This window comes from Halichoeres trimaculatus, unplaced genomic scaffold (genome assembly GCF_033239565.1).
Source record: "Halichoeres trimaculatus isolate MK-OKI-2021-1 unplaced genomic scaffold, fHalTri1.1 fHalTri1_scaffold_19, whole genome shotgun sequence".
Taxonomy (NCBI): Eukaryota; Metazoa; Chordata; class Actinopteri; order Labriformes; family Labridae; genus Halichoeres; species Halichoeres trimaculatus.
The window spans coordinates 4,153,905-4,174,306 of NW_027437197.1; the positions used below are offsets into that span (position 1 = coordinate 4,153,905).

General features: G+C 40.2%; 1 protein-coding gene across 2 annotated transcripts in view; it reads right to left on the minus strand.

Moving 5' to 3' along the window:
- LOC141807965 (rho GTPase-activating protein 20-like) overlaps positions 1 to 20,402 on the minus strand; it is a 172,813-nt gene that overhangs the window by 145,439 nt on the left and 6,972 nt on the right. The window contains exon 3 of one of the 2 annotated variants that reach the window (XM_074694180.1): positions 5,182 to 5,364. The exons of the other annotated variant lie outside the window; for it this stretch is intronic. The gene's annotated coding sequence lies outside the window, so the exon portion shown is untranslated. The remainder of the gene's footprint in view (positions 1 to 5,181; positions 5,365 to 20,402) is intronic. 2 annotated transcript variants of the gene reach the window in all.

A 20,402-nucleotide genomic window follows, 5' to 3' on the forward strand; every position in this document is an offset into this window, starting at 1 on the left:
GAAGGAAACATTCCAAACTTCTGCCGGGTGGGTCTCCATCATGTTTTGTTCATGAGCATCAGGGTGTGTTGTCCAAGTCTCCTAGCAAGGAGATGAAAAGACAAAGTGAAGCTGTGGCACATCCTTTTCCAGTGAGCTCATCAAAACACAGACTAACTCTTTCAGTCAGCACAGCGGGGACGGGAGGACAAGAGGAGGAGGAGGATGGAGAGGAAGGATGACAGGGTTGGAGCGTCCACCAAAAGCGAGGGGAAGGGAGGGAGGAGGGGGAGGGGGGAATGACAGAAGGGCCTGGACGCTCGGCACCTGTGTGGTTATCTAGGCCATGTTGATGTCCAGTGCTGAGCTGGGAGTTTGGGTGAGTGTGAGGAATCATGGGACGCGGCCAAACGCAGATAAATTAGTCATGAGGACAAATTACATCCAGAGACGTTCTGATAGATTTGCTGCGTTACTCATCACCTGCAGTGGGACTCATGTTTACTCTGATCTCACAGCCAGATGGACGTTTAATAAAAGAAAAATCTTTCATGTTGGCCAGGATTTTATGTTAAAATTCTCAAAGTCAGCAGAAAGTGAATCCTCTGTGAGTATTTTTGGGATGCAAGTCATGCTTTTGGAATCTGTGCGACAGTGGTCCAGATTTTGTTTGGTACAGTAAAGAACAAATCATGGAGAGCAAAAGCAGGCAAAACAAAAGCTGTAGAGAAGATGTCCTGGCTTCAAACGGCAGTTATCTATCTCTTTAGAAAGATATCTGCATGTTCTAGATCAGGGGTCTGCAACCTTCACTATTATTTTCTTTCTCACTTATTTTGTGATCCTCCTTCTTTGTTTTGTTTAATAAGATAAGACGGGTAGGTGTTGATGAGCTTTGCTTCAACCTACACCCTTTCGTTTTTTCTTGGAAATTCCAAAATTTTACTTTGTACTCCTGAATTCTTTTAAGTGTTGCAAGGGGACCCAAATAATTTTCATTCATTCATTCATTCATTTCATTTAAAGGAGCCATTTTGCCTTGGCTCACCTTGATTAAAGACATTCAGGAGCCACAAAATATACTTTGTCTTCACAATAAAAACAAGAAAGTGGATAGAATTGTATAAAAAGTTAAAATCTAGTGAATAATAATTGAAAGAAAATATTTTTTTCTAAATTGTGAAATTAAAAAAATATATATATTTGCAGAAAAAAGACACTGCCAAAAAGGTGTAAAAGTTGCAAAAATGCAAACATTGCAAGAAAAATGCAAAAAAAAAAAACACAAAAATTTCAACACTTTGCAAAAAAACTGCACCAAATTTTTTTTAATTAATTTTCCATTTCTGTTTAGATTGCAAAAGTTTATTATTCCAAAAAATGTAATTCTTAACCCCCCCCCCCCTAAAAAAATTGCAAAAAAAAAAAAGTCAGTCGGAAATGTTCCAAAATTGCAAAAAAAAATGCAAAAATGTAAAAAAAAAAAAACACTAAAATTTTAAAAACTTTGCAAAAAAAGTCACCAAATTTTTAAAAAAATAAAATTTTCCATTTTTGTTTTAATTTCAAAAGTTTATAACAATTCCAAACAATTTCAAAACTTTAAAGAAATTCCAAAAATATAGATAAAAATATTTAAAAAAAAATAGACAGTCAAAAATGTGCCAAAATTGAAAAAAAAAGCAAAAATTGCATTTTGCAACTCCAATTGAAAAAAAAATGCCAAAACAAAGAAAAATGAAGAAAAACTGAAATTGTAAAAATTTGCAGAACACTGCACCAAATTTAAAGAAGTTTCAAGTTTTCCATTTTTTTTTCAATTTCAAAAGTTTTTAATAATTCAAAACAATTTTAAAACTTAAAAAAAAAAAAAAGATTAACATTTGTTAAAGAAAAAAATGTCTTGCCACATGCATGTTTATTAATCTGGCACATTAGCAGTTAAATGAATCCTCCCACACAGAATTAACATTTTCTTCCAGATTAGTCTTTTTGTAGATGCAGTTATCTTCCCAGGGCTGTAAAACTTGAGGTTAGCCACAGGTGCATGCAAAGTTGGTGGGCTGTTGATGTTGTAGGATTTTATTTAGTGTCATGTCTTTAATCATCATTACCCTCTGTAAGGAAAATAGAAATTCTTAATTTCAATGATATTTTTTGCAGCTACAAGGAGCCACTGCAAAGGAGTCAAAGAGCTGCAGGTTGCAGAGCCTTGGTCTAGATCAAAAACTTCAACTTATGCAAACAACCTGTGTCTGTGCTGGTTACGCAAAATGATCAGAGTTTAGATCTCCACACTTCCTGCAATGCATAAGACATAACGATATTGTTTTATAATTTGAAACAGTGACCTATCTTCTCTTAAAGGTGAATCTAGGCCAAAAAACATGATCGTGCCAGACACCAGCCTCTAAACCTCACCGTGCATCGTAGCGTGTGCTCATCGGCGGCTTCACTTCTCTTTTTATTCTTAAAGAGGAAACGGAGACAACACACCATCAACCCATGTTCCTGTCTTACTCTGGGGCTGTTAGATAAGCGTTATATAACTTTAACTGCTGGGGAGTTAGATAACCATTTATAAAACTTTGGTCAGATTAGAGCGGGTAATTTGTGCATGTGTTGACAGCACACACAGAGCCCATCACTGTGTTTATCAAACATGTGACTCCCCCTGAAGAGGAAGTCTGATTCGAGGAGGGGGGGGTTCATATTATTTAACTGCAGGTGTTCTTACAAAACTCTCCTTGAAGGAAACCACATGATGTAGATTATTATAAATTATCCTGATGTTGACCTCCGCTTCAGAAAATCCGTCTCTGTTTGTTTGAAACGTCTGAGTTTAAAATATGTTGGACTCACTTGACAACGCACCTTTCTTCACCTCACAGGTAGATCCTTCAGAGTGTCATGGGGAGAAGTGTCTGAAGCACATGGATTATCAACAGGGGTACCCCAGGGCTCAGTGTTTGGTCCCCTTCTCTTCTCCTTATACACCACCCCCCTGCATGTACACTCATAACTCTGCAAATTACCTAGAATGCAGCAGCACGTCTGGTCTTTAACCACCCAAAACATCCCGTCACCCTGCTGTTAATCTCTCTTTGCTGGCTTCCAGTGGCAGCTCCAAACAAATTCAAAGCTCTTCTTTTCAGCTAGGCGTTGCAGCAGCTCTCTCTTCTTTGTCTGTTCCTTGTAATTTTTTCATCTCTTTTTCGCCATCTTTGTATTTGGAGTGGATCATTACTTTGTATGGCTCATTTGTTGGTCATTAACACCAAACTGGTTTTGTTTTCAGTGACTTTTTTACTATTTTTGCCCCTGTGTTTGTCCGGAGACCCAACATGTAACCATGGCTGAATTGTTTACATGTGAAACCAGCTGTTAGCAGCCTGTAGCATGTTAATGCTAAGTGGTGCAAGGCCGGATGTTTCCCCACAAGCCGAGGAGAAGGAGGTGAGGACGACGTACTGGTTCTCAGGTGTGAGCTAAGAAGTGACGCCATGGACCTGTCCTTCCATCCATCGTTATTGGGAACGTAAGATCTATCTCCAATAAGATGGACGAGCTAGCCATGCTAACCCAGCAACAGAGGGAATACCAGAAGGCAGAGTAGCATCATGCTATTCACAGACACCAATGCTAAGCTGTCAGCATCTATTTTCTTATGGACCTTTTTACACTTTCTATACACTTTCTTACTTTTGTTTTCTTGATTGCTGCTGTGACTCCTCCTGAATTTCCCCTCAGGGATAAATAAAGTATTTTCTACTCTATTCTACTTTAATTTACAAAACAGTGACAAGAATGGCTCCCGCCTACCGTGGAAAATGCCTGATGCTCTAATTAAGATTTCTCCACTAAAACAACTTAAACAGTCTAAATTCTTTTAAGGGTTTTATTTTTTATCAATATTACTTTATATAGCTACTTTCTTTCTTTCTTTCTTTCTTTATGAAGCACTTGTCTGTTTATTTTTTTATTTGTCTTTATATCAATACTTTTATTGGCCTTTTCTTTTATGGATTCTTATATAATTTATTTATTAATTCATTTTTTAATTTATTTATTGATTCTTATATAATTAATTTATTGATTCATTTTTTAATTCTTTTATAGATTCATATATATAATTTCTTCATTTTTCGTTCTTTTTTTTATTCATTTATAGATCCTTATGTATTTTTGTATTAATTTATTTATTCTTTTATAGATCCTTATATTCTCTTTTTTTAATTCATTTATTTATTTTCTTCTTTTATAGATTTATTTTTGTAATTTGGCACTCTCACTACTCCATAATAAGATGTAACAATCTTATTATTTTTAACCAAAAATCTTGAATAAATAATAAAAAAAACATCTCAAAGCTTTACAATCACTTAAAATCACTCTTTCACAAATGGTTCATAACTTGATTTCACTTCAAGTCACAGGATTTGCATCAAAACTTAACCGTGTCAACTAATTTCACTTCTTGATGCAGAAACTTGATAACCTCGTGCTCTCTGCTCTCTGTTGCCATGGTATGAAAGATAATCATGACTGACGCAGTGTTCTCCACACTGTTCTCACAGTACAGCCTTGAGTATTTCTGCTGCAGCTAATAATAGCCAAACATTTTCAAAGAGAAGAAGAAAGAAGAAAGAAAGTCTTTGAGTGGAGTAAAAGTTTGAACAATCTCTTAAAGCAAATATGTTTAAAAAAGAAAGTCATTCGAATTCAAAGTGAGAAAAGAAAACTAACTGATGAGTTTTCGAAGGAGATAGATGAAGAAAAGAGCGAATAAAAGAGTTTTAAATATTAAAAATCAGCCTTCACAATCTTCACTCATAAAGAAGTACAGGTCATCCTTTCAGTCTTAGGACGCACGAGTCTCACTACAAGTCTGAATCATCAGGGTCAGAGTCTTTGTTGAGTCATGAGTGGTTTTAAAACCAGGTCTCAAGCTGACCTTGAGTCTGAGTCCTGGATTCCAGCGCTGCAGCACAGAAAAGAGCTCAGATGAAAGAGCTACTTCTGGATGCACGTGTATAAAAAGTAACTCACTGTTTCTGATGCTTTTTAAATCATTTTGGTATTAAAGCAAAGAAAAGCTAATCCTCTTCCTCACGTGTTTTGTTAACGTCTAATCTGTGACCTTTTACACTTGCTGGAAGCACTTTCAGCCTATTTTTATCCCTCTGACCAAGAACTCAGTACCTCAGGTTTGGTCCCATGCCTCGTGCGCCTGGTTTCCCCTCAGGAGCGTGACAGAGGCAGGTATGCATCATCAGTCATCGGAGGATGCTGCCGGCTTACGCAGTCATTCACTCCATGCTCTGTTATAATGAACGGAGGAAGTTTGCTCTCTCTGCTTCCCTGTCTCCTCACGACATCTCTGCTCTGCAAAGACAACAAGAACAAACCAGGTTAGACCTCGTCCTCTCAGACCTCAGAGCACGTGTCCTTATCAGAGACAGAATGTGTTGTTCAGGATGAAACTTTGCAGCGTTTCCTCGACCTGTTTCTCTCCTTCATTCATCCAGTTTCAGGTCACTTGGATCTGTTGTCGCCATCTTACATAAAGCACTCTGGGTAAGTCGGCATGAAGTGTGCTAAACAAATACTTTTCTTTCTTTGAGTGGCTTTGCTTTTTTGCATGCTGGGCTCACACACTCAGGGCCCTTTTTGGAGCAGGACGATGCCAGCGGACAGAGCGGTCCCATGAGGACGAACAGAACGGGGACACACTGAGAATTGTCAGATCTGCTTTGAAACTGCAAAGTGGGACGGTGGTTCTGCTTTGAGTCTTTCTAAGAAGGACGGGGAGAGGTCTGGATAAGAGAAGACAGAAGGAGAAAGTGTGGGTGGTAAAAAAAGGTGCAGAGGAACGGGAAAAGAGGACAAAGGGACACCAGGGATGAGAAAAAGGGACAAAACAAAGATAGCAACACAGGGATTTTTTAATTTTATTTTCAGAGGCATACACTGGAAAAAGTAAGATCTTATCAAGTATTTTGGTCTTGTTTTAAGTAAAAATTTTCTTGTCCACTCTCACCCCTCTGACAATAATCTGTTGAAGAGTTTCAGTCCAGTTTCCGCTCCCTTCATAGCACCGAGAGAGCCCTGGTCAAAATCACGAATGATCTTCTCTTAGGAGCTGATTCTCAACTCTTAACTATCCTCATCCTCCTGGACCTCAGTGCCGCCTTCGATTTCTCACTCCATTTTTTTTGACAGACTTGCTTCTCTTGGTTTTGCGGGTAAACTCACTTGGTTTAAATCAGACCTCTCTGAGTCAGTTTGTTCAAATCAAAAATTTCAGATCACGACTCACCGCATTCACCACTGGCATTCCCCAGGGCTCTGTCCTGGGCCCCCTCCTTTTCGTTATTTACCTCCTACCACTTTATCTCATCTTCCGGAAATTTGGAATTCACTTTTCACTGCTATGCCAACAGTGTTGGCTGTAACAAGTTACAAAGTAACATACAGTAACCTAACTACTTTTTGGGGTAAAAAGTAGTGTAACAAGTTACTATTGAAAATATGGTAACAAAACATAGCTCCTTTTTCAGTTGCGCACAACATTTCTTTTCCCAGGGACAGGTTTGACAGTAACACTGCCTCAGCTGCGTGAGAGCAGTCAGTAATCATGGCGTTATTGTTTTTCTTGTCAAGTGCTTTTCAAAATAATGAGCACAAAAGAATTACCTGTCCTTCCTTGTAGAACTTTATGCAGGCCTGTATACATTTAGAACATGAGATGGGGTTCTGCCCAAAATCAAGCACCATAAAAGTAACATAAAAATAATGAGTAACGTAAAAAGTTTCTTTCTATAGAGGGTAACTAAGTAACGAGCAAACACTACTTTTTAAAAAACACTGTAGACCGACAACACCCAGCTCTACCTCTACCTCATCACTAGACCATCCTCTAAATCACATCACTCCTGTTCTTTACCAACTGCACTGGCTACCAATGAAATACCACAGTGACTACAAGATTCTCCTCCTTACCTTCAAGGCCCTCAATAACCACACACCTCCGTACCTTTCTGATCTACTTCACACCTGTACATCTTTCACGACTCTTGAATCTTCTTCCTCCATGCTCCTTGCTACACCTTCTGTCTGTTTATCTTCAGTCAGGTCCTGAGTTTTCAGCCGTGCTGCCCCCGTCTCTGGAGCGCTCTCCCTCAAACTATCCGGGATATTACTTGTCTCTCCTCTTTTAAATCCCAGCTAAAAACTCATTTGTTTCTATAAGTTTTTTCTGGTTGACCTAGCCATCCTCACTTCTACTGTTAGTCGTTTTTAGGTAATTGATTGTTCTTGTTTTGATACTTGTGGTGTAAGATGACCTTGAGTGTCATGAAGGGCACCCACAAATAAAATGAATTATCATTATTTATTTATTTATTTATTTATTTATTTATTATATAAATTTTATTTTTATTTCACTTTTTACTTTTTTTCTTATTTTGTTTTTCTTATTTTGTTATTATTATTATTATTATTATTATTATTATTATTATTATTATTATTATTATTTATTAATTTATTTATCTATTTATTTAATTGTATTTTCATTTCATTTTTATTATTATTATTATTATTATTATTATTATTATTATTATTATTATTATTATTATTATCATCATTATAATATGAGCCACATTCAACCAACCAGTCCAGAAAAATGTCCTATTTCAAGTTATTTAAGGACATAAATGAGGTCTAAATTGGTTGCAACAAGTAAAAAAAAATCTGCAAATGGAACAGGAGAAAAGTTTCTTGTATTAAGACATTACTCTAGTTTCAAGCAAATTTTTTTGTTTCATTGGCAGATTTTTTTAAACATGTTACAGCAGTTCAGACCTCATTTTTGTCTTTAAATAACTTAAAACAAAGCATTTTTCTGGACTACTAAGCTGAATTTGGCTCATATGAAGTATAATAAGACAATTTTTACTTAAAATAAGACAAAAACACTTGATAAGATTTCAGATTTTTTGTTGTGTAAAAAGAAGAACAGGATGAGAAAACTGAAACTGTGAGGTGAAATAATCCCATCAAGTTATTTCTTGAGTCCTGTTGTTACAGGATTCACGATGCAGCCAGTTTTTAGTTTTTCCACACAGAGAAAGGAAGCAGCAGGGTGAGGCCCGCGGGGTGAGGAGAGGGGAGAAAAAGGAGAAACTTGACATGAAAAGGTAGCTGGGCTCTATTTTTGGACCAGACCTGATGTGATCCCAGGTTGGCTCCAGCCAGCACCAGTCATCCTCAGTTAATCATCATCTGTCTGGATGCTGGCACTCAGAAAGGCCCGGAAGAAATCTGTGCCAGTCCACTAATCAACCCCCCCATCCCTCCTCCCTCCACCCCCCTAAAGTCCGGGCAGCTGTACCAACCAACCCTCCAGGATGACAACCATGTCAGAAATCTATTTCCACCTCACGTCAGAGCCGACATCCTGTGGCGCTTGCTGCGCCGTCGACTCGCCTCAGCATCACATGTCCCTACTGTTGCTCCCGCACGGCGCCATGACTCGGCACAATCCGATCTATATCTGTCTATTTACCGCCGAGTTAAGCATTAAACTCCAAAGAGGGTCAGCTCAGGAATGCTCTTTGTCTTCCTGTTGATCAGGTGTGGTGTAATCCCGTGCTATCAACAGTAAGGCCCTCTTCTTGACACTCCTTATCAGCACAGCTTAAAGCCAAAGTCAACTCCTTTTGTGTGTAAAATTCCTCAAAGTGCAGCTTGTGCTGGTTGTGATTGCATCATTACTGTACGCACATAACAAAGGGTTTAGAAACAACGAAAGAGAAGTCACGTACCAGTTCCTCTCAGCTCTTAAAGGCATGTCAGATATGCTGGGTGAATTACACTCTGAGATTTTTGTCATCTTGAGGTTTAAATAAGGGATTACAACAACGTGAGAGCGCAGACAATCGAGGAATGTGGTCACACAGGCACCGATTGCAGCAAAGTGTTTATATTGCACTCTGCAGCACGTTCCTGACCTAGATTCAAGCGAGACGGTACCTTGAATCTGACGTTACATTATACAGGCAGCGGCCCCTCGTTCCACGTGGAGAAGCAAAGTAAAGACACACCAGGAAAAAGCCGCACTTTGCTCAAATATTTTCAGAACCGGGGAGATTTTACGATAGCAGACACTCAGTGTTTTTCCAAAGCTTTTCTTTTTTTCTGTCGTCGTTTCTGTGTAAACACCCCGAGCCAGTCAAGTGGTGTTGCAATGTAAAGCGGAGCGTCTGTAAAGCCTTGGCTGTATTAATACCTCGGGCTCATTTAATCATTCTATAAACAGTTTTCCCGGCATGTGCAAGATGATATCTGCAACATCTCACGTTTTGACACAAGCTTTTAACAAAGGTCTGATAATAGCATTTGCAGATAAGCCGGCCAAGACAAACACAATGACTCTATTTCGAGATCATGTGCACGTGTGGACACTGATGTCATCCGTACTGTGTTTCTCCTTGGCCTTCGCGCTCTCTTTTACAATTATTTTCCGCTTATAATCAACTCCTGCTCCTGCTCAGCTCGTGGACGTCTCCACCTGTTGCCCTGGAAACAGATTGTTTTACAGGACGATGCCGACAGAGCGATCCAGCAGGCGGTCGCAGTGTTGTTGCTCTGAGCAGAATCAGTTCCATGTGTGGACGACCGCGGCGAGGCTTCAGCGAGGGACAAGTCGTTAATGTCAGAGTAAACAGGGAGGGTGTGGGCCCGATCCGGCTGGCTCATGCTTCTCCTCAGACTAATGGACACTGAAGGCCTTGGAAGAGAATGAAGGAGAATTCAGAGTGGATTAACGAATGCATGAATTCCAGCTGATTTTGCACGATGGAGGTCATTAATTCAAAAATAATACGACGATGCTATCGAGGCTGCTTAATGCGTGTAATTCATCAACTGGAATCAGCAAAGAAACAACTTTAGCTGAGTTTATCCACAAACCAGAATCACTTTTTAACCACAGGATATGAAAGATGGACAGCATGACAGCTCCCAAAAGGTGAAGACAAAACTGGGCCTACTCCGCTCAGCCCCAACACTGGATCAGACTCGCACTGGATCCTCTCTGTTGCAGCCCGGCTGCTTCCCTGCTCCAGCAGGTTGCAGCAGATACTAGAGATGTCCCGATCCGATACACTGATCGGTATCAGCGCCCAATAAGGCTCCTTTTTGGAGGATCAGATAGCATTGGATTTCGTTACATGATCCAGACCAATCAGTTTTCACATGTTTTTTACGGCTGCTGTAAATCAAACCACGTTTCAAACATGTCCACTGTGTGGGACTGCTTCTCTTTGGGAAGCAATGATAGTAAAACAGCGTCTTGCAACATTTGTAAAGTGAGTGTTCCTCGAGGAGGCACCAACAGGGCTCACTTTAATACAATAAATATGATTTGTCATATACAACAGAGTCAATGGAGTACAAGATTTATAAGAGAAAGATATCGTATTGGATCGGTATCGGCAAAATATATCATAAAAAATGGGACGTCAAAAACATCCCTAGCAGGGATGTCCTGATACAGTTTCTTTGATACAAGCCTCCTAATTGGCACTAAAGCAGATCAAGCGGGACAGGAAGTTGTGCATGGAAACCATCTAAATATGCCCAGTGATCTTAGAAAAAAAAAACTGTGTCAAAATCAGATTGTTTTTAGCTCGACTACAACAACAAACCGACGAAATTAGCAGAGCCAGACCAGGAGTCAATAGGTTTGAGGTTTTAGAGCCCAACATGAACAAAAAGCGGGAATTGAGGAAACTCCTCGGTCTGTGATTATTGTGATGCACTGAGAAGTGGAGAGTGGGAATGACGTCATCTTTGAGTTCAAAGCGTTCCAGCTGCCAAGTCAGAAAAACTTACCACAGCAGCAACATTTCTGTACATAAACATCCAAATACTGCGCATACGGCTGATTTATTGCAACAAACACTGGTCAGAAATGCTAAAGTAAACATAATGGGGCTTAATTACTGTTTACACTGGGGGCAGCCATCTTTGATGGAAAAAACAAAATCTTATCTTATCGTGTTTTTGTCTTATTTAAAGTAAAAAAATTGTCTTGTTATACTTGATATGAGCCACATTCAACTGATCAGTCCAGAAATACATCTTTTTTTTAAGTTATTAAAACACAAAAATGAGGTCTGAATTGCTTGAAACAAGTAAAAAAAAAATCTGCCAATGGGACAAGAAAAATTTGACCGAAAAATTGCTTGAAACTAGAATAATGTCTAAATACAAGTTACTTTTCTCTTGTTTCATTCGCTTTTTTTTTTTTTTTTTTTTACTTTTTTGTTTGTTTTAACTTGAAATAAGACATTTTTCTGAACTGGTCAGGTGAATGTGGCTCATTTTGAGTCTAAAAAGACATTTTTCTACTAATAATGATAAGAAAACACTTCATAAGATTTCAGTTTTTTCCAGTGTGGTGTGGATCCCCAGATTTCCCAGTTGGAAATTCCAACTCCAGGGGGCGTTACAGTTGAAATATCCCACTTGGACTTTGGAAATTGCGACTTCCAAATACAAATGGAACGCACCATTAGCACCAGGATAAACACGTAGCTGGTGTCAGTCGACAGATGAGTAAACATGCAACAGAGCGAAGCTGGACCGGAAACGTCAGAGCTCCTCCTACTGACTCGTATAGTTTGTAAACCAACCTCCATATTAACCAAACGACATGCATGAAACTGTATCTTAAACATGTTTTCAGTCACAGTTGTTGATCTTCATCATGCCGAGTTTTGTCCAAGTGTTCATTTTCTGAACTATTTGATGCTAATAAACGTTTTCATTCTTGTTTCAATGATGACGTAGCAGTGTTAGCTTAGGCTGATTTAATTCCTGCAGTTTTTCAATGATTACTGCATTGGAAGTTTTGTTTGAAAAACACATATCCATGACCCTTAAATACAAACAAAACTGAAATCTAATCTTTAAAAAATGTTGACAGAGTGGAAAATGAAATTCTCCTCTTAGGAACTAGAGATCAAACAAAGCATGTTTTCCTTTCCAGGAGCTTTAAATGACGCAACCAAAACTGAAACTGAAACTTCACCGAAACTGCAGAGCGATCGCTGTTTGTGTTTGGCGTCTTGAGTCTGACCTCATCACTCTGCGAGGATTAACTTCACGTGCAGAAACTAAGGAGTGATGAGACAGCATCTTAAAACTCTGGACATATCTGTTAGCTGGTTGTAGCATCTAGAGCTGCTTCCCTGAGCAGGCTTGGAGTTGGTGCTCCTTTGAGGCCTGCTGTTAAACTGTTAAATCAGCTTTCAGAAAGAAAACACAGAAGTTATTACATCTAAGTGATTAATTTGAAGATTTTTTATATCCTAACTACTTCAAAGCTAAAGTAGGGAAGTTTCCGGTAATTTAGAAACGGATATGTTTGATGCTAAGTGATCATTTCACAGGTCAAATACTTCCTCTCCTCCTCCTTTCATGAATCAACATCCTGTGCAGCAAACCCTCTGTGAGCATGACGTCAGGAAGAAGCGTGAGCTGTTGGTGCTTCATCAAACAGACAGAAGCGTCTGTTTAACCCAGAGAGTATCCTGCTGTTGATCTTTTCATTAAACTGACACCCATCCCTCTGAGTCAAACACACACTCACTGACACACATACGCTGGACTCTGTAGGCATGTGCGTTGCTGTCACGCTGCAGAGCAATGTGTTCCCTTTGCACTTATGTGGCTAATGTCAACACGAGTACAACATGTGTAGAGCCCGGAGCTAGCATCCAGAGGAGGGCACTGGGAAATTAACGCGAGGGAAACGTCTGCTGGAGTCATGTTAGCCGTGTTAGTGATTACGCCAGTGCCAGTGGGTGATGAAGGCCCTTTTATGGGAACATATGAAACGTGACTGCAGAGACGGAGAGAGCAAACGGGTCAAGGAGGAGATGAAATTAGATGTAGAGAAAAGATGGAAGAGAGGAGCAATAAAGAGATGTGAGGTTAAGTAGCTCATGTTCTTGTCTTCTTTCAGACTTTAAGAGGCTGTGAGGAGGATCTGAAGTGGACTCTAGTGACACATTTGGCTGGAATCACATCCACACTGTCATGAAGCCTCGACTCTGAACAAGGGGTGTGTTTGTTTTGGAAATGAATGAAGATCAAATCTTTTTATAGATTTTTTTAGTGATTGATAGTTTAGTAGCCAGCTATATGTCGCGCTTCTGGCAGCCTGGTACTCCGAGTTGGCTCATGTTTTAGCCTTTAGCTCGTGCTCTTTCACTCTCCTGTTTGGCTTTCTTCTGATCTTCTCTCCTTTTTTTGTCTGACAGTTAAGGCTTTTTTCAAGATTGCTTAAAGCTCCCATATTCTGCTCCTTTTCTGCAGTTTAATATTGATCATTGATGTCTTCATGAAATGGTAGGAACATGTTTTGGTCCAAAAAGTCAATAAATCAAGCACAGCAGCATTGTTTCCAGGCTCTCATAGCCCCTCTGTTCAGAACGCTCTGATTTAGTGGGCGTGGCGGCACCATGAGCTCCGAGTGCACAATGTTTAGAAAACAGAGAAGCTCGTTTACCGTAACATTACAGGCTAAAACAACAGGCTAACTGCAGCTAAAGTTAGCATCCTGAAGCTAACACAGAGACAGGGGGGACACTGAGGAAAAGCTCTTCCATCTGCTCCACAGCACACAGCATTTAAAATACTCACATTTCCAGGGTCCCAGGTTTGTTGGAGGATGGTTGGTAATGCGCCTGGATTCAGGACCAGTCTATTGGCTAGCCCTCTGTTGGACTGTCCCAAGTGTGAAAAGCAGTCGGCCGTGAAGTGACTAGCACACACATGCACAGTTTTACTGAGTGTAGCTGGAACATTTCCTTCATATATGAACTCTAGACACTTAGTCTGTCTTCTTCTGAGATGGGAAGCTTGTGCATGGAACTATGTGGCTGTTTACAGCCAATAAACTGAGCAGTGATGGCTCTTCAACTTTGGCATTCTCCTCCCTGCTGGAGAGGGAGGGGAGTGGGCGGCGAGCGGGTTCCGGGGTATCTTCTTGGGTGGACCAATCAGGTCAGACTTGCTCCTGATTGGTCAAAAAAGGGAATCGCTGACGTCGGCAAATCCCCAAAATCCAAACAGCTCGTTTTAGGTCAGGATTTTACATTCACAAGCTCTACTACGAACAGGTTTGGTCATTAAATATCACATTTTGTGGGCTGGGGGGAAAGACAAAGACCCACAAATTTCACTAAAATATGGGACCTTTAGAAACTCCTCACTGCCCCTTTAAATGGTGAGTTTGGTTTGTAAATAATCAACATGCTTCATGCTTCACCTTCCATGCTACTCAAAATCAGTTTTACAAAAAAAGCAAAAAAATCAGCTACGTAAAAACAAGAACTCAGTCAGAAACGAAGAGCAGAAGAGTTGAGTGAATATTTGTGGATTGATAATTTGGTTTCAGAGGAGCTTATCTGAATGACTCTTAAAGGCTGAGGTTTGGGAGGAGGAGGAGAGGGCGTCAGAGGAGTCAGGATGAAGGAACTCAGAGGGCAGGACTCTACGAGTGTTTCTGTAAGTCATGACGCTGAGTCAGTCAAACATAAGAGCTCTGCTGGGTCCATCAGTTATTTTCAGGTTACGACAGAAGCATCCAAAGAAAAAACAAGCTGTCAGGTTTAATCCAAATGACCCATCAAAGGTTGTGATAAATATTTGTAGTACTACAAACTGTTCATTGATGCTTCAGATGCTTCTCATTCCTTTGTTCTTAATCAGAGCGACTCAGACGTCTGGTATTAAAGAGCACTTGAAGAATTCATCACAATAAAAGGTTGAAGTGACAAAAATGTGTCAGTGAAGGTTTGAGAGCTTGATCCAAACAGATCTGTTACAGCTGCTTTTTTACATTCAAGGACTGACATTCTTGCAGCCTGGACTGTTGTTGCCGTCTTGCACAACTTAGCCTTAAGAGAAAAGAGACAACACTTTATGATCTTGAAACTACAAATCTAAGATTTCAGGAAGTCATCATGTCAGTCATTTCCTCTGCAGCTTCCCCAGATTACAGGGTCACGACTGCACTCGTGGCTTGTCGCTAGTTTTCACAACCACTTCAGCCTTTCATCACCTCAGACGTTCACCCAGGTGTTCCTGCACAGTCAGTGTCACGGCTGAGCGTGGCTGTGACTGACAGGAAAGCGGTGCAGCCTCCTGCTTCGTCAGGGGGAGTAATTACGGCTGCGGTTTTGGCAGCTGGTGGCATTTCTGTCATTGTTTGTCTGCAGTGACACACAGCAAGAGGGCTGATAATAGAGACTCAGCATCTGCCAAAAAGGAGGGGAGGAAGGAGAGATGACGATAGCAGAGAGGAGCACAACTCCAGTATTGTAAACATAAATGTACAGTGGGGAAAATAAGTATTGAACTTATTTCTTATCGCATTTATTTCCAAAGCTGCAATTCAAACTAAATTTCTCCCAGACATTGGTATTAACTCAAATAATCCACACATGAAAAGAAATTGTCTTTAAATCTGGAATATTCTTTGGTGCCCTCTGGTGAACCCTTTTCTTTACTTCTTTCCACAAATGTTCAGTTGGATTGAAGTCAGGTGATTGACTAGGCCATTCTAACAGATTGATTTTCTGTTTTTGAAACCATTTGAGAGTCAACTTTGCCGTGTGTTTTGGATGGTTGTCCTGCTGGAAGGTCCAGCCACGTCTCATCTTCATCATCCTGGTGGATGGCAGCAGATTCAGATCAAGAATTTCCCCATACATGGCTCCATTCATTGCTCCGTCAGTTATATGAAGTTTGCCAACACCATGAGATGAGAAACAACCCCATGCCATGATGCTTCCACCTCCAAACTTCACTGTTGGTGTAGTGTTTTTTGGCTGATGTGCCATTTCTCCTCCAAACATGGTCTGTAGTATGACAGCCCAAAAGTTCAGTTTTGGTCTCATCTGACCAGACAACACTCTCCCAGTATTCTACAGGCTTGTCAAGATGAGAGCAGATGAGATAAGGGAGAAAATCAAAGTCTCAAACTGGCGAGGCACGTTTGATTCGCTCTTTGCTTTTATACGTCTGGGTCCTTCCAAGATGTTTGTGGTGAAATGTTGGAGTTGCTGCAGCGCTTGTTTCACAAAACAGCTTTCATATTACTGATGATATTATTCAGGTTTTCTACTGTGCGCTCGGAAACACCACACACATCTTCTCTGTTCAAGCTCGCCAAACTTTCTCTTTCTCTTTGTTTAACTGATTGACTCAATGATAGCAGCTGTTTGTGTTTTCTTGTACTAAAATCTCAATTCCTCCAGCTGAAATTTTTTTGTCTTGATCTTCTGTCTGTCACACTTAGAGATGGGTACCTTTCACATTTGAATGATACGGTACCAATGCCCGGTACCTGGCAATCGATATCTGTACTTTTTTTGTGTTTATGTGGTAATAAATATAAATTTGTTTAATAATAAAATCTCAATTTTTTTCAATTTAACATATACATTCGCCACTATATAACCTTGCAATGTTGTGTTCATTTCCAGCATAGAAAATCACCCATTCATCCACTCCCTCACAGTCACAAGGATGCGTTTAGGTACCTAAACATGGTACCATTTGATTTTATATGAATCGGTACCCAGTACTTTTGACTGAATTCGGTCAGTACCTATAAAAGTATCTAACTCGGTACCCATCCCTGGTCACACTGTTTCTGCTCGCCAGGTTTATTGCTGTTTGAGTGGTAGGCATGCTCAGTTTGACTTTGTTTGATGGGGTTTTCCAGGAGGTTCCTCTTAATTATGACGTAATCTGCACCTGAGTCTCTTTCATGGTGTAATTAATTAACTGGCTGATTGTTTGCATTCATGCATACGGCTAACGCTGCAGCCAAACATTCGGATCGTCTTGTTTGCACTGCACAAAACTGAAACCTTATCAAGTGTTTTTGTCTTTTTTTTTTTTTTAAGTAAAATCATATTATATTATACTTGATATGAGCCACTTTCAACTTCTCAATCCAGAAAAATGTCTTGTTTCAAGTTATCAGAGTACAAAAATGAGGTTTAAATAGCTTGTAACCAGTAAAAAAATCTGCCAATGGAACAAGAAAAATTGCTTGAAAATTTCCTTGACACTAGAACAATGTCTTAATACAAGTAACTTTTCTCTTGTTCCATTGGCAGATTTTTTTACTGGTTACGAGCAATTCAGACCTCATTTTTGTCCTTGAATAACTTAAAACAAGACATTTTTCTGGATTGGTCATGTGAATTTGGCTCATATTGAGTCTAAAAAGGAATTTTCTACTGAAAATAAGACAAAAACACTTGATAAGATTTCAGTTTTTGCAGTGTAATGACCGAATATGTATATGGGCCCTAGTCTCTCCTGAAGAGAAGAAGCCTTTTTAAATACTTTTTTGTCAGATGGAGGTCAGATCAATCCTTTCTGATGCTGTCAAGTTGGAAAATCTTATCACTGTTTGGCTGTTAGGACACAATGTCAGGCTGATTTGTTGCTTGTAGCGATGAGATGGTAGATATAAGCCGACTCAATCATTCCTCTCAGGGTGGTTTGGCTCAGACCTCATGTCGAGAGCTCAAACGTCCAGACAGGGTTGGAGTTTAGACCTCTTCTCCTCGCTGTGCTGATCTGCTCCTCTGATTAGGATGCCTCCTGGATGCCTCTTTTCGTGGTTTTACGGGCTTTGCCGACTGGTAGAAAACCGGGCGGTGGACTCAGAACATGCCGCACAGATAATGTATCTCATCTGGCTCCAGATCCCTGAAGATGAGCTGGAAAACCTCGGAGCGGACTGGGAGGTCTCAGCCAGCTAACCTCACAGCCCTCAGATAATTGGGAGAAAGTCGATGGATTGTTGGAGTGCTCCATATTTTGATTTTCACAGGCCAAAGAAAAACATTTTAACTCCTTGAAAAGGGTGAAACTCAGACTTTCCATGTATCTACTCAGGCTGCGAGTAGTTGGAGCTCAGTGCTGCACGATGTGTTCCTTTTAAGGGGTTGATAATCAAGTAAAGGAGTAAATTTCTGCACATTTTAGAAACAGGAGTTCTTTCACCTTTCGACATGTTGACGGCGAGAAACAAGCGATGACACTTGCTGAATCAGGCGCACGTTGACCTGCGCTGAAAAGCAGAGACAGAAGACACACACCTGGCCTCTCTGGCGGGGATAATCTCTTTCTGGTTAAGCTGCTTCAAAGCTCTGCCTGGAAATTTCAGAAGTTGAGAGCTTCAAAAGAAGACGCTGTTAAAACCAATATTTGTCTCCCAAGCTGCTCTTTGTTGTGATACCCAAAGCCAAAGTCCCAGTTATTCATCACGCTGTTGTTTTAAATTGCATTGGATTTACAGTAAACACTCTAACTGTACTGCAACGCGCACACACACACACACACACACCTGGTGCAGAGGGGGGTTTGATAGATCACGCCAGGGCTGAGGAGACAAATGAAAGGAAAATTGGCGTCGTACCCGAGCAGCGAGTCCAAATTGGCTCGAGATTTCCATTAAAGCTGCAACTTTTCTGGCTCGGGAGTTGAAATATATTGTGTGCAGGGGGAGCTGTGAAGGCTTCTCGGTACTGATCCTTCATGTTCACACATTAATAACTTCATAACTAAGTCAGCTTGTGGTCTCGAGGTTTCTCTGGTTTGTAGCAGTTTCAAAATCCATCAGAGGATGTGTTTTTGTGGCGGTCGAAGTCCTTTTCAAGTCAAGATGCAGTTCTTCATTTCTCTGGGCGCTGACAGGAAGAAGGATGAATCACTGCTGCAGGATTTTTCAATAAAACTGGGATGACACAGAAGAAGCTTGTTTCTGTTTTTGTGTATTCAAAACTCGACTGGCACCAAGGGATTCAGGGATGGTGGATTTAGCGGCAGAGAATTAATCATTTCTCCTAAAACATCTGAAACAAAGCCGACAGACCAGTGATCACTCTGATTTGACCACTACTCTAACACGTTACTATTTCCAAACCAGTATCAGATTAAAGTTACTTATCCAAGTCCCTGTGCATTACTGTTCTTTCTATTTTCTTGTAAAAATCTATCTGCTTTTTTATTGCGTCTCAGGGAGTGATTGGAGTCGCGTATTTATCATCAGCATGAGGACAACTCAGGTGTAATAGCAGCCAGCGACACAAACGTAAACAACATGAAGGAGGAAAGAGATTCGCATTAAGGAGCAGAGCAACATAACGTAGGCTACAACGAGGCACCAGGTGACAAACAGGGGCGTGCCCAGACTTTTAAGACTTCGGTGCCCCGAGCATATGGGGGACCAAAACTGCCAAAATTATTAAAAAAACAAATAAAAGTGAAAATAAAAACAAAAATTTGAAAGATATACAGTGGTGAAAATAAGTATCGAACGCTTCAACTTTTTTCTCATCACATTTATTTGCTCGGCAAAGTTGACTCTCAAATGGTTTCAAAAAACAGAAAATCAATCTGTTAGAACGGCCTAGTCAATCACCTGACTTCAATCCAACTGAACATTTGTGGAAAGAAGTAAAGAAAAGGGTTCACCAGAGGGCAGCAAAGAATATTCCAGATTTAAAGACAATCTGTGCAGAGGAATGGGCCAAAATCACACCTGAGCAGTGTGGGCCATTAGTTCAAACATACAAGAAGCTTCTGGAAGCTGTCATTGCAAACAAAGGCTTCTCCACTAAGTATTAGATGAGTCTCAGTTAGCGTGTTCAATACTTTTTTCCTGTGTTATCGTACTTAATTCACCATAATCATTATTTATGGACCTGAACGTTGTGAGTTCTTCTCATGTGTGGATTATTTGAGCAGAAATTTTGCTTGAATTGCATCTTTGGAAATGAATGTCATGAGAAAAAAAGTTGACCCGTTCAATACTTATTTTCCCCACTGTATGTAATGGAAAATTTTCAGGTGCTCTTTTATTGTCTCGAGCAGGATGTGGTTCCAACGAGGCCACTTTGCCAATAAAAATCAATTGCCTGATGGATTTAGAGGCTGAACTCGGCCTGTGCTGCAGACCAGAGGATTTTAAAGAAGTAAATTCTTTCTCTATTGCTCTGGTACTCTGACGATAAGTTCACACAAAGTCCAAAGATATCAGTTTTTCCTCATCGCTGGTGGTATCTAACCATGCAGGTAATTTGGCTTCAGAAAGTGAGTATTTTAGTGATATCCTGCTTCTGAACAGTACGAGTAGGTATTCAGTGTTTTCTTTGTATTCTGGTCTTGTGATGAGGTGAACCAGCCAACATCAACTTTGCCTCCTTTCCAACCTCTTCACCTCTTCGTCGCCCACCCAGCGGGAAATCAGCTCTCACGGCTTCAGTGCCACAACGAGGCGGATGACAGGTAAAAATAATCCACACACTATCACACTCGTACTT